General features: G+C 44.7%; 1 pseudogene; it reads right to left on the reverse strand.

Moving 5' to 3' along the window:
* Positions 1 to 1,021: 1,021 nt before the first annotated feature.
* LOC102863184 overlaps positions 1,022 to 13,861 on the reverse strand; it is a 31,487-nt pseudogene continuing 18,647 nt past the window's right edge.

The raw sequence follows: 13,861 nt of genomic DNA on the forward strand, positions 1-13,861 counted from the left end.
GTGTGCGTGTGTGTGTGCACTGTTGAATCTGATCCTATTAGCAAAGGAGAAGACTGACCCTCCTTCTCCAGCAGAGCATCTGGTGGATTCAAACCATGCACCTTTGGGATTGCAATGCAGCTTCTTGCCACTAGGCCACCAGAGCTCCCTACCATTGCCTCTTGGTCATATGTTGTTTCATGAAATTATTCTGTATTAGCAATTCTTTTTTATATAGTAACTCTATGTACTCCTTCCATTTTCTTGTTTCTTTCCTATGTCATTCAACAGTCTGCCTTCAGCATCCTTAAGTATTGCAACTCGAAGCTTAAACTTGTTCTTCAGTTCCTTCAGCTTAAAAAATGCTGAGTGAGTTCGTCCCTTTTGATTTTCTGACTCTAGCTCTTTGCGCATTTCATTATAATATTTTGCTTTGTCTTCCCGAGCTGCCCTTTGAGATCTTCTGTTCAGCTCCTTAACTTCTTGCTTTGGCTTCTCAGCACTCTACTGCAATATTCAGAGTCTCTTCTGACATTCTTTTTGGCCTTTGCTTCCTCCTCTGTCTTTGTAATGACTTTTTGCATTCTTCATGGATGATAATCTTGATATCTTCCCATAGCTCCTCTGGTCTTTGCTCATTTTTATTCACTGCCTCAGACCTGTTCCTGAGATGTTGCTAGGAGGAGCTATTCCTTGGAGAGGGACATGGTGCTTGAAAGGGTGGAGGATGAATAAAGGAGAGGAAGATCCTTGACCAGGTGGATTGGCACAATGACTGCTTCAATGGGCACTGATGTGTCAGGAAGTATGAGGATGGCACAAGATAGGAAGGGTTCAGATATGTTGTTCACAGGGTATCTATGAGTCATACTCAACTCAGCAGCACCCAATAACAACAACATGCCCAAACTATGTGAGAGGAAGCTTCACCATCTTTGCCTCCAACGAGCACTCTGGCTGTACTTTTTTTTTTTTTTTTGTAAACAGTTTTTTATTGGGAAACATTTGGGTATGCCCTTCACACCCCCAGGGAATGTCCATTCTAATCTTCCTGGGGTGCTTTTTTGATTTTTTTCTTCTTCTTAGTGCTCTTGCTGACGGCCTCCTCAGGTCCACTGTTGACGGGCTCCTCCTTAGAAAGCTGCTTCTTTTTCTTTGTGACACTGTTTGCAACCTCTTCAGGGTCTTCTGGTTCCTCTCTGGAGGAAGATTTCTTCCTCTTTGGGACTTTTGCATTTACAGTTGGCTCAACAGGCTCTTCAAAGTCACTGTTGACCAGTTCCTTGGACAGAGATTTCTTTTTCTTGGGTTTAGGGAGAGCAGAGCTGGACTGATCTTCCATTCCGTTTTCCTGTGGAGCCTCCTGGGGCTTTTTCTTTTTCTTCTTTTTGGGTTTTTCTTTGGTTTCCTCACATTCCTGATCTTCAAGAGTGCCATTGTTTTCTGAAGCCGCAAGTGCAAGCGCAGCCAGTTGTTTCTTCTCCTTCTTCAAGCGCTTCTTCTCCTTTTTCTCCAGCTTCTTGGTAATCTCAACAGCCACTTCTTCTACCTGAACCATGGCTTCTTCCATGACGTCTAAGTCTGTCCGTGGAATCTCTCCAGTCTCATAGAAGGAGAGTCGCTCTTCAACTTGCTCACGAAGCTTTTCCCCAAGTAGAATACACTCATAGGCACCTCGGAGAAGCAGTCAATTCGTGAGACAACGCTGCATTTGTTTGCCAGGTATGGGGAGATGCGGCCTTTGTTCTTAGCAGCTGCTCAGCCAATGAAGGTGGAGTGGAAAATGAGTCCATATTTGGGAGTGTTTCCTCTTGTCTTCAAAGCTCTGAACAGGGCCTTTTCAGCCCCAAGGATCTGTACTGTGGAGGCTGGATACTTGGCCAGGTTAGTGAGACTGCCAGCATGCGCGATGAGGCGCACACCTACCGCTTCCCCGATTAAGGCTGACAGGCTAGGTGCTACTTGGCCCATCTTGGACCGCAGGTAAGTGTGTAAACTCTGGTGGTATTCGGACAGAGACACCACGCAACTGGAGAAACTCTCAATGTTGATCAAGTCGATGGCAGAGATGTCCATGCCCCTGGAGGACTGTGAGGCATCCAGAACTTAGCCTTGGCTCCATCCATAGTCAACTCCTCCAGTTTCTCCAATTTGTCCTCATTCAGCTCCTTGCAATTTCCAATGAACTGGGCAAGGCGTTGTCATTGACGATCTTCACTAGTTCTGGAAAGTGATAGCCATACCACTCCCTGACACGCATGGAGAAGGTGTTGATATCTTTATCCAATTGGTCTAGAAGGCTAATTGACTGGATGATCATGTTGCCCACCTGGTTCACATTAAACTTGACCTTAGCCCAGAAGTAGCTGTGTCCCAGCCCCAGTTGGGCTTCACCGGCAGAAAGATCAGTCAGGGAAAAATATGGAACGCTTCACGAATTTGTGTGTCATCCTTGCGCAGGGGCCATGCTAATCTTCTCTGTATCATTCCAATTTTAGTATATGTGCTGCCAAAGCGAGCACTGGCTGTACTTTTTCCGAGACATATCTGTTTGTTCTTTTGGCAATCCATGGGCTATTCAGTACTCTTCCCCAATAATAAACTCAAAGGCATCCATTCTTTTGTCATCCTTATTTGTTGCCCATTTCTCAGATGCTTAACAAGTGATTGAAAAGACCATGGCCTCAATCAGGTGTACTGTAGTCCTCAAACTGACATCATTGTTTCTCAGTAATTTGGAGAAGCTCCTGACCTATACACTTTCCCAATGCTTATGTCTTCTGACCTCCTGACTGCTACTATCAAGGGTGTTGGTTGTAGAGCCAAATAAAAAAAAATATTAACAATTTCAGTCTTTTTTCATCTATCATGTTGCCTATTAATCCAGTGATGAGAATTTTTGTCTTCCTGATGTTGAGATGTAATCCATATTGAAAGTTATAGTCTTTGATCTTCTGCAGCAAGCGCCTCAAGTCCTTCTCACTTTCAGCAAGCAAGTTTTTGTCATCTGCATAATGCAGATTGATGAGTCTTCTTCCAATCCTGATGCCACTTTCTTCTTCATAGAGTTCAGCTTCTCAAATTATTTGCTCAGTATACAGATTGAATACTTATGGAGAAAGGATAGAACCCTGATGCACACCTTTCTTGATTGCAGAACATCTACCATATCCCTCAAGAAACCTCTGGTGAATCTTGACTAAAAAGGAGAATATTCCAAACAGAATGAAAAATTCACATGAAACTCTGGCTTTCTGGACACATGAAAATTGAATGGACCCTGAAACTATTGCCCTGACATTATCTCTAAACTTTAAATTAAAAAATGAAGTCTTCTTAAGGGAGCTTTGGTAGCCTAGTGGTAGGAAGTTGCCCTGCTGACCCAAAGACATGTGGTTTGGATCCACCAACTGCTCAGAGGGAGAAAAATGGGCAATCTCGTCCATGTAATTTACTGCTTTTGAAAACCCACTGGAGGGTCAGCTATGAGTTGCTTCCAACTTGGACAGAATAGAATGCTTAATAGGGTTTTCAAGGCTATAAAATGCTTTTGGGGGGGAGGGAAGAAAAAAAATGCTTTTGGAACCAAACTGCCACATCTTTCTCCTGCAGAGTAGCCAGTGGGTTTGAAACACTTTTAACCACTGCACCACCAGGGCTCCTAACCAAACAATGTTGTTGTTACAATAGATACTATCAACTGATTTCTGCTCATAACAACCCTGTGTACCAAATAACACACTGCCTGGTTCTGCGTCATCCTTACATTCATTGATTGCTGTGTTCCAACCCATTGCTAAACTGTTAAATTGTTATTTAACAGTTCTTAAGCAATAGTTTAATTTGTTGTTATGTATCATCGAGTCGCTTGCAACTCATAGCGACCCTACGTACAACAGCCCTAAACTCTGCTCTGTCCTGTGCCAATCGCACTGTATCTGACACTCCCATCCTGATTACCCCAGTCACTGAATCAATCCACCTCCTAGAGGGCCGCATTGTCCCTCCTCCCTCCCAAGCATGATGTCCTTCTCCAAGGACCTGTCCCTCTTTACAACATATCCAAAGTATGTTAGATGAAGCCTCAGAATCCTTGCCTCCAAGGAGCAGCCCAGTTTAACCCTTTCCAGGATGAATCTGTTTGCTTTCCTAGCAGTCCGTGGTACCCTCAATACTCTTCTCCAGCACCACAGCTCAAAGGCATCAATTCTCTTTCTATCCTCCCTGGTCATTGTCCAACTCTCTGATGCATAACAAGTGATAGCAAAGACCATGGCCTGTACCAGATGCACCTTAGTCTCCAGAGAGACACCATTGTTCTTCAGTACTTTGGAGAGGTCCCTAACAGCAGACTTTCCCATTGCAATACGTCCTTTAATTTCCTGGCTACCTGTCTTGGGCATTGTGCTGTTTTGGAAAAGGAGGATGAGAATGGCTGTACAACTTGAAGAATATTATCAATGTCATAAAAATTTTACAGGTAGAAATGGTTGACTTGTATATTCAACAAGGATGTCAGTTTAACTAAGGTACACCTGATCCAGTTGCTTCCTTTACTTCTGAAAGTTGGACAATGAGTAAAAGAAAGAACTCATGCTTATGAATCATAGTATTGACTATACATAACCACCAAAAGGGCAAACACATATGTCTTGGGGAACATGCAACGAGGGAGCTCCTTGGAGGTAAGCATGGTGGAATTTTGTCTTACATATTTTGGGCATGTTGTCAGGACATGTCAATCCTTAAACAAAGACATCATGCTGGGGAAAGCAGAGGATCAGCGAAAGAAGAAGAGCCTCATTGAGATGGATTGACACAATGAGTACAATAATGGTGTGATTTGGGCCTGGAGGAGATTTTAAGAATGGCACAGGGTAGGGCAAGATTCTGATCTGTGTTCATAGGATAGTTATGTGTCCTAGTCCCCACAACAGCACCTAACAACAGAACAACAACATGAATAGAGAAAAGAAAAAAGAGAGAGAGAAGAAGGAGGAGGAGGAGAAGGAGGAGGAGGAGGAGGAGGGAGGAAAGAAAGAGAGAGAGAAAGGAAGGAAGGAGGGGAGGAAGGAGGGGGAAGGAGGGAAGGAGGGAAGGAAGGAAGGAAGGAAGGAAGAAAGGAAGGAAGGAAGGAAGGAAGGAAGGAAGGAAGGAAGGAAGAGAGAGAGAGAGAGAGAGAAAGAAAGAGAGAGAGAAAGAGAGAAAGAAAGAAGTTATTTAAAACAAAACACCCCTGGAGTTCAAGAATCTCCCTGTCTGCTGTTTGCTTTTAGGGAGGGGATATAATTTTGTGAACAAGAAAACTGAAGAGGGTTAAATTCTTAGGGTCTCAAAGTGATTTGACACCACATGGCATCAGTTTCCATTGGCCCCTCACCAACCCTTCCCAGCCCTCTGCCCCCAGGCTTTGTGGTTCCTGGACTCAAGCTGCTGCCCCGCATGGCCGCATGCTGCCCAGCCAAGCAGTTAGCACCTTTAGCTCTGTCCCTTCCAGGTTTGCTTACAAGGAAATAAATATCCACCAGCAACCCCCACAGACAGGTTCACTACACATGGTCAACAGGCTTCCTGGTTGCTGGGACAAAGGGGAAGAAAAGCAAAGATGTCTACAAACAATCAGTCCAAGTGAATAAGGAACCATTAAAACCTTTACCTCCATGACCTAGAGACCAGAAAAAGCGGGAGGTACCACTGCTGACTGATCTACATGGACTAACAGTGGAAGAAGGTCCTGCATAGAATGGTTGAAAAATGTGGAACAGAACTTCAAAATATTTAAAAGGGCCAGACTTACCTGTCCACTAGAGCCTGACAATCCCCAAGACTATAGTCCTTAGTCACCCTTGAGAACAAAACACACTCAGTGGATCAATTTACAGTAAAAAATAGACCTAAACAGTGAAAAACAACACTGGGAAGTCATTCACCTTAGGATAATTAACCACATATGGTTAAAAGGGCAGCATTTGATCAGAGAGAGAAAAGGGGAAAGGTAGGGGCCAAGGATTAATGGAAACTGGATGCATAAGAAGGAAGAAGGAGGGGTGTAATTACTTTGTGGGTACAACTAACATTCTAGTCCAATGGAAAACCAGTTAACTTTGCAAAATTTCACTCAAAGCCCCATAAAAAGGAAAAAAAAATAGTAAGTTGCACCTGTGCAAAGTTGAATTGGCAAAGACTGTGTAACAGACATATTTACAATGACCAAAAGAGAGAGGGAGAAGGAGAAGAAGAGGGAAAGGGAGGGAGAGGGAGAGGGAGAAGGAGAGGGGGAGGGAAGGTGAGGGGGGGGACAGTTGATGCTTTAATGCCTTGGCTTAGAGGCTTAGGGTGTGGTTTCATGGGACACCCCCAGTTAATTGGCTACAAGTGTAATATGTTTTTTTGGTATTTTTAAATTTTTTACCCCAACTGAAATATTTAGTGGTTCTTTTCTAACTCTTAGTTTGTGTGTGATTCATGGAGTCTTAAAAGCTTACGCGTGGTTGTCCATGGTACAGCACATAATCACTATCCCCCTGGAGCAACAAAAGGAGAATCAGGAAGAGAAGGACATGGGAACTGTGGCTAATTACCTCCATGAATGACTGTCTCCCTTGTCGTGAAAATGGAAGGACTAGACAGTGAACAGCTCTTACTACTGAACATTTTGATCAGGGATGTTATCAAGAAGTCTTATCAAAAGGGAGGAAAATGAAGAGCAGGATTTCAAATTTTCACACGATTCTGACTTTCTAGAGCCATGGAGGCTAGATCAACCCCTTAGGATATTCAATGCCTCAGGGAATCTTTAAACAGCAAGTCAAAAATATTCCCTGAAGTCTTCTTAAAACCAAACAACAGTTTAGCTTGTTGTTGTTATATGTCTTCCAGTTGTTTGCAACTCATAGTGACCCTATGTACAAGAGCCCTAAACTCTGCTCTATCCTGTGCCAACCTCATTGTCTCTAACATACCTACTCCCATTACTCCAATCACTGACTCAATCTTCATTGAGGGTCTTCCTCTCCTGCGCTGTCCCTCCACCCTCCCAAGCATGACGCCCCTCTCCAAGGAATGGTCCCTCCTTACAACATGCCCAAAATATGTCAGATGAAGCTTCAGAATCCTTGCCTCCAAAGAGCACCCGGTTTCACCCTCCTTAGACAAACCTGTTTGTTCTCCTAGCAGTCCATAGCATATTCAACACTATTTTCCAGCACCACAGCTCGAAGGTATTAATTCTCTTTCTATCATCCTTAGTCACCGTCCAACTCTCTGACACATAACACATGTTATGCTGTTTTAAGAACTCGTTATATGGGATCAAGTTAATCACAGCAACTGGAAGGATTAAATAGAAACCTTGGCTAGCAGTAAGTCTGTTAGTGGGAGAGGAACGGTTTAGAAAAGGAGAGAATGGTTACTCGACTCGAGTGTAATCAATGTCAATGAACTGTAGATGTAGAAACTGCTAAATTTGTGTACATTTTACTGTGTATATTCTCAACAACAAAATAAATAAAGCTAAACATATCTCAGCAATGTTTTATAATTTTCATTGTATAAATCCTTCACATTCCTGGTTAAATTTATTTTGTTTATTCTCTTAGTTTCTGTTGTAAATGTAATTGTTTCCTCAAATTCCCTTTCAGATTTTTCATTGCTGGTGTAGCCAGACTCTTTTGGAGAAACTTTGATGTGTTTCCAAATTTTTCCTGTTACAAATAATTCTGCAACGAATATTTGCGAACATGTCTCTGAATGCACGTGTGTGAGTTAAATTTCTATGAGTAAAATCACTAGGCAGAAGATATGTTCATTTGAAATTTTAATGCCAGGTTGCCTTCAAATTTTTCCAGTTTATATTCCCAAACAGCATTCAAGGGAACTTACCACAATTACTTGCTATGCATCAGAGAGCTGGACAATGATCAAGGATGACAGAAGAATTGCTGCCTTTGACTTCTGATGCTGGAGAATAATATTGAACATACCATGGACTGCCAAGAGAACTAACAGGTCTGTCCTGGAGAGGGTGAAATCAAAGCTGCTCCTTAGAGGCAAAGATTTTGAGACTCCATCTCACATACTTAGGGCATATAGCCAGAAATGACCAGTCTTTGAAGAATAAAATCATACTGGGAAGGATCAAGGGACAGGAGAGGAAGACCCCAGATGAGATGGATTGACAAAGTAACTGGGGTAATGAAGGGAGATATGGCAGAGACAGTGAGACTGGCTGAGGATAGAGCAGGGTTCAGAGCTATTGTGCCTAGGGTCACTCTGAGATGTAGTTAACTGGACGGTACATAACAACATTCCCCAGGTACCAACATGGGATGTGTCGGTTCCAATTGGGGTTTTTTCCTCCTCAATCCAATGATAGAAGATATTTCATGCTTGTTTTATTTGCACCTCTTTGATTTCTAGGGGGAAAAAAATCCAAACCTCATTGTCATCTAGTTGGAACCTATGCATAGCTGATCCTCCAATGAATGGGTTGCCAAGGCTGTAAATTGCACACAAGGAGATTGTCTACCTTTCTCCTAAGGAGGACTCGTGGATTAGAACTTCCAGAAAGGCACCACCTTTGAGTTGGCAGCACAATCCTTCTGGATAGACCACCAGAGAGCCCTGCTTTCTAGCAAAGCAGAGCATTTTTCTACATGTTTGCTTGCATAGCCCTTCATTCTGTGAATTACCTGTTCTTACTCCCCTTTTCCTACAAGTTGTCTCTACTTGTTGAGATTCAGGACTCTCTTTATATGTTCTAGATGCATTATTGATATTTTCTCTCAATCTGCCATCTGTGTTTATCTTTTTCAATGGTATCTGTTCATGGTCTGAAGTTGTGTTGTTATTGTTGTGGTATCCTCTGGAATCTGTTGATCAATTGTTTCCTTTGTGGCTTCTGCTTTTTTCCCTCCTCAATCTTCCTCCTCCTTTCTTAAGAAGTTAGAAATATGTTCTTCTTTTGTCCATTTCTAGCCCTACTGAAGCATATGGTGGACTGGATCCTAGGTGGACTCTGAGAGTCTCAGATTTTGAGGCTCCAGAAGTGTGTCCCGGATGTGACATGGAGAGACCGATAAGGATGATAGCACCTCTCCTTCTGGAACACTCCATGAGTCTCTGACTAGGTGGTTCCTCCAGGTCTGCTCAGATCTGCTTGGAGACCTGCTCCCAGAGCTTCCTTGTCCCTCTCTCTCTCCTTCCCCCTTCTCTCTGCTTCTTCCAGTTGTCCCTTTAAGACTATCTTTTCTTTTATTCCATTTGTGATAACATCTATCAAACAAAATATTTTTCATTTTAACTTTTCTTTTCCGTGTACAGTTCAGTGATGTTAATTGTATTCATCATGTTGTCCAACCACCTCCACGATGTTTCTAAAATTTTCCATCACTTTCGCCTTCTATTTTCTTCATTCAGAATTACTGTTCTTTCTTCATTCAAAATTACTGTCAGTAATTATTGCCCCAGTTCCTGTTGCACCTCCCCTCTCCCTCAGGCTTGTCACATACCTTTGTGGAAACAAATCCGTGGGCCCTGGGGCTCAGGACCTTAGTTTTGGAGACATCAAGGTCCATGGGCATAATGTAGTTTACAATGTAAACTATAGTTTACACTAAGATGCAGTTTATATAGTACACAATGCTCTGTGAGCTACTTTGATAAGTGTCAATTTGTTGTTTACACACTGTCAAGTCAGAACAGATCCACAGCAGACCCTGCAGCGGGTTTTCAGAGGTGGTAAATCACACAGGAGAAGAGTCCCCATCTTTCTCCTGCAGAGCAGCTGATGGGTTCTAACCTGTGCTTTGGGTTGGCAGTGTGACGCCTTACCACTGACGACGAGGCCACCAGAGCTCTTTTACGTATTGATTAGGGCCTTAAAAACTTGTGAGTGGCCATCTAAGGTGCAGCTATTGTGTCTCCTGACCCAGAACAAAGAAAAGGGAAGAAAGTCCAAGACACAAGGAAAGAGTCCAAAGGATCAACGGATGCTGTGACCCCCACATCCACAACCCGAGGGCCAGGACTAGATGGTGCACCCTGCCTGGCTGACAACTCTGAAAGGGGTAACACTGAGGGGGTCCTGGACAAAGTGGGAGAGAAATGTGGTACAAAACTAAAAATCAGAAAAAAGACCAGGGTTACTTGGTCTGATGGAAAAGCATGGAACTCTATCCTAAAGGCCTCAACCTTATGGCTGTAGACACCGTCCAAGCCTGGATCTGAACCCACGTGGCTTAACTTTAAGCCACACGATGACTCTCACTCACTCATTGCCATGGAGGCCTTATCGACTCACAGCTGGCCCTCCAGGGGATTTCTGAGGCATGACAGATGATTGCTAATCTTTCTGGAGTGGAGTCACTGGTGGATTCAAGATGCCAGAGAGGCATAGCCTTTGGATTAGAAAGACAACTCCTAATGGACCAGGCCGCTTCTCTCACTCTCTGACACCCCCCCCCCCCAATTGCTGATGACCAACTCATAGCTCCCCCTCCAGGCAGGTTTTCAGAAGCTGTAAATCACACAGGAGGATATTGTCCATCATCTCCCACAGAGCAACTGGTGGATTTGAACCTTCTCCATTAAACCACCAGAGTTCCTTAGATGACATACAGACAAGCTTATGAAGTAAACAATAACACCAGGGAGGAAAACTGCTCCTTAGAATAATCAATCAATTGGCATCAAAGGGTGGCATTTCCTCCAGGATAAAGTTCAGAAGACAGCAAAGGCTATGAAAGAAGGATGAATGAAAAAAATAAACACAGGGATCAAAAAAGTAAATGCAGGGAGGGAGTGTGGGGAGAGGGCTCCTACTGGGGACCCAAGCAGGGTGATGATACAAAATGGGTAAGAATCACTGAATGGAAAATCGGTTTGTTTTGTAAACTTTCTCCCAAATGACAATGAACAATTTTAAAGAAACAAAACCAAAACACAGGTATATCTCAAATATTGCACGGAGTATTCATACACAGAAAGAGTTGTTTAAAATAAATGAAAGAGTTGTTTACCTGAAATTCAAGTTTTTTAACTAGGCATCTTGTATTTTTATTTGCTAAATCCAGCATCCTTGGAGGCTAAGGTAAAGGGCACAAAAACAATCTCTCAACACACCTATTTCCTCTTCTTCCTGCCTGAGTCACTTTGGTATGAGAAGTCTTTGCCCCAGTTCCTTTAGCACCTCCCTCTTCCCCAGGCGCAGGACCGGTGCGCCAGCCTCTCCGGACTCCCCACCCTGTGGGACTTGGTAGGATGATGAGTCAGACTCCTGAAGTTCAGTTGCTCTTGCTCAGAGAAGGCCCCCTCCCCCACTCTCCTGAAGCCCAGAGAAGTTCAGCTACTCACTCAGGCCCACCCGGCCACCTCTCTGGACTTCTGGACAATGGGGATGGGAGAAGGAAGAAGGGGGTTCTCAGGAGTGACAGTAGGGTGGGAGTGGGAACTTCAGGCAGTTCCAGAAAGTAAGTGCTGGAAGAGACCTTGGGGCTTGGTACTCCACATATCGCTGGAGAGAAACTAAGGTATACAGAATTTCTGACCCAGAACTCCCAGAGGTTAGAGAGATTCTGAGGGGGAAAGTGTGCAGGATGTCTGGGTGGTTGAAGGTTAACATGTTCAGGTGCTTAATGGAAAGGGTGGGGGTGGGGGGAAGAAAGGAATTGAGATCTACTACTGAAAACTCTACAGAGCATGGTTCTGCTTTTCCCCCTGGCATTGCCGTGAGTCAAAATCTGCTCACTGGCATCTGTGTTGTAAGTAGCTTGAGGGCTCTGGACTCTAGGCAGGGCCAGGCAGTGGTCATGGGTTCTGTGCTATTATAGAAAACACTATGCTTAGAAGGACCCCTGCTTGCCTTACGGGTCTAAAGTCACCAATCTGAAATTCTTACTAACCTATGTAAGGGACCCTCATTTTCATTACCCTCTAGACTCAGGTCACGCTTAGCCTCAATCTCAATCTCCTCCAGTTTAAAATCTTTATGATGCTTGTGTGGGATCTGGTAAACACTGTGTTAACTGAAAATGCTGGGAACAGACAGGCATTTCTCACTCAAGACAGGGCCAGACATATGCTCCCAGGTCTCTGGAAGACCCTCAAGCTTTGTGTGCCCACCTACCCTCCATATCCCAGATCCCTGCAGTACAGGCAAGAGGGGACAGCAGGAGTGGGCCATCAACTGATGCCTAGTGGAGCAGTGGGGGTGGAAGTAGGAACTGGGGAGCAAGGAGTATCCTTCTCATATAACAGGGGTTCACTTCCACAGGAGGGCAGGTGGCTGGCCAGTGGTTGCACAGCTGGGTTCAAGATGTCTGGGCCCAAGTGGAAGGTCCAGCCTGGGGGGGTGCTGGACTATGGTGCATGAGAGGCTGCAGGGATCATGTAATCCCAGGATGAGGCTGTGACAGGGTGTTTAGGGACAGAGGTACTGAACTAAGTCAGGAGACCTGGGTTCCTATCCCAGCACAGGCACTAACTTGCTGAGTGACAGCAGACAACTGACAACTCAGTTCCCTTCCCCCCTTCCCAATCAGTTACTATTTTAAACAAAAACATAATATGTAAAAACTGTTAAAACTCAAGCTATAACATGAAAACCACGCAACATATAACACAATTCTCCTTTCCCATACCACATGCCCACTTTCAAATCCTTAACCCTGAAGATTCTGCCCTTGAACCAGACACATCCGGAGCAGCACACACACCAGCTCTGGAAGCGTTGTTATCTGGGCTGCAGGCAGCGCTGAGCTCCGATTCTCCTCCTCTCAGCTGTTCTAGGGCCAGTGGGAGTGGCAGAGACTGAGTCCCTGTGGCCTCACCATGTGGGGCCCAGGGCTGGGCTCTGCAGCTGCTAAGATCACTAAGGAATGAAACCATAAGCATCTTTCAATCTAGCTGTAGGGGGAGGGGAGGATCAGGGAGCGGGAAGAGGAGGAGGGGAGGCTATGGGAAACAGATTGCTTGGATTTGCAAAGGCCTTGACTGCAGGGGCTCTCAGAGGTCTTCTGAACCAGGGTCTCAGCTCCGCTGCCCACTGGAATCATGTGGGCATATTTACTATTAGAGAGATTCCTATGTGGTGGTCCAAGAAGCCTGCATGTAGTAGGTAGGCAGTGAGGAGTCTGGGGAGCAGAGACTCTGTGTCTCAGCATCTTAGTCTGCACACTACAGATGTAACAGGGCTGGACTTCCCTCCATGGGGTGGAGTAATGCCTGTGAAGCTCTCACCATGAGGCATGAGCTGGCGGCGGGGGTGGTGGGGAGTGCTTTCCTCAGATCCTTAACCTGGGCGATTTTCCACTCAACTCCTCTGCCCTCAACACCCTCTCCTGACCAGTCCCCTGGCCCTCCACAAATCTCTTCCCCTGGAAATACCCCCTCAACTGCTCTCCATCCCTTCTGCTGGCCCAGTGCCCAGAACTCTCTCTGACCTTACATCCCTTCAGACTGCAAATCAGAGAATTTCCCCCATCAGAAACCACCAGGAACTGTCCAGGAAGGCAGTGGAGAGGCAGAGGGAAAATCCACCTTCAGCCATGGGACAGGGACAGTGGAGAAATAGGGCAAATGTACCTCACTGATTTCTCTTCTCCCTAGATGTCACAGCACTACAGAGTGGAGGAAAATGGGAGCTGTGGTGTTAGAACCTTTAAAAAATGGCTTTTCTATCTATTTAGTTAGCACTCACTGGGGACATGGTCTCCGTCTACCTCAATTACAGATACATGGTCTTACAAATCATCACCAACCTAAGAGAGAGCACTTTCCACACTGAAAAGACTGTGGGGAGACTGTGTAGACACTGTGATGAGACTGTGGCAAGGTGTAGCCTGAAAGAACATTGGAGACAGAGTCAAAATTAAAGGTTTTGCTT

Source organism: Elephantulus edwardii, unplaced genomic scaffold (genome assembly GCF_000299155.1).
Source record: "Elephantulus edwardii isolate Elephantulus edwardi_28Jun2011 unplaced genomic scaffold, EleEdw1.0 scaffold00216, whole genome shotgun sequence".
In the NCBI taxonomy this organism is placed as follows: Eukaryota; Metazoa; Chordata; class Mammalia; order Macroscelidea; family Macroscelididae; genus Elephantulus; species Elephantulus edwardii.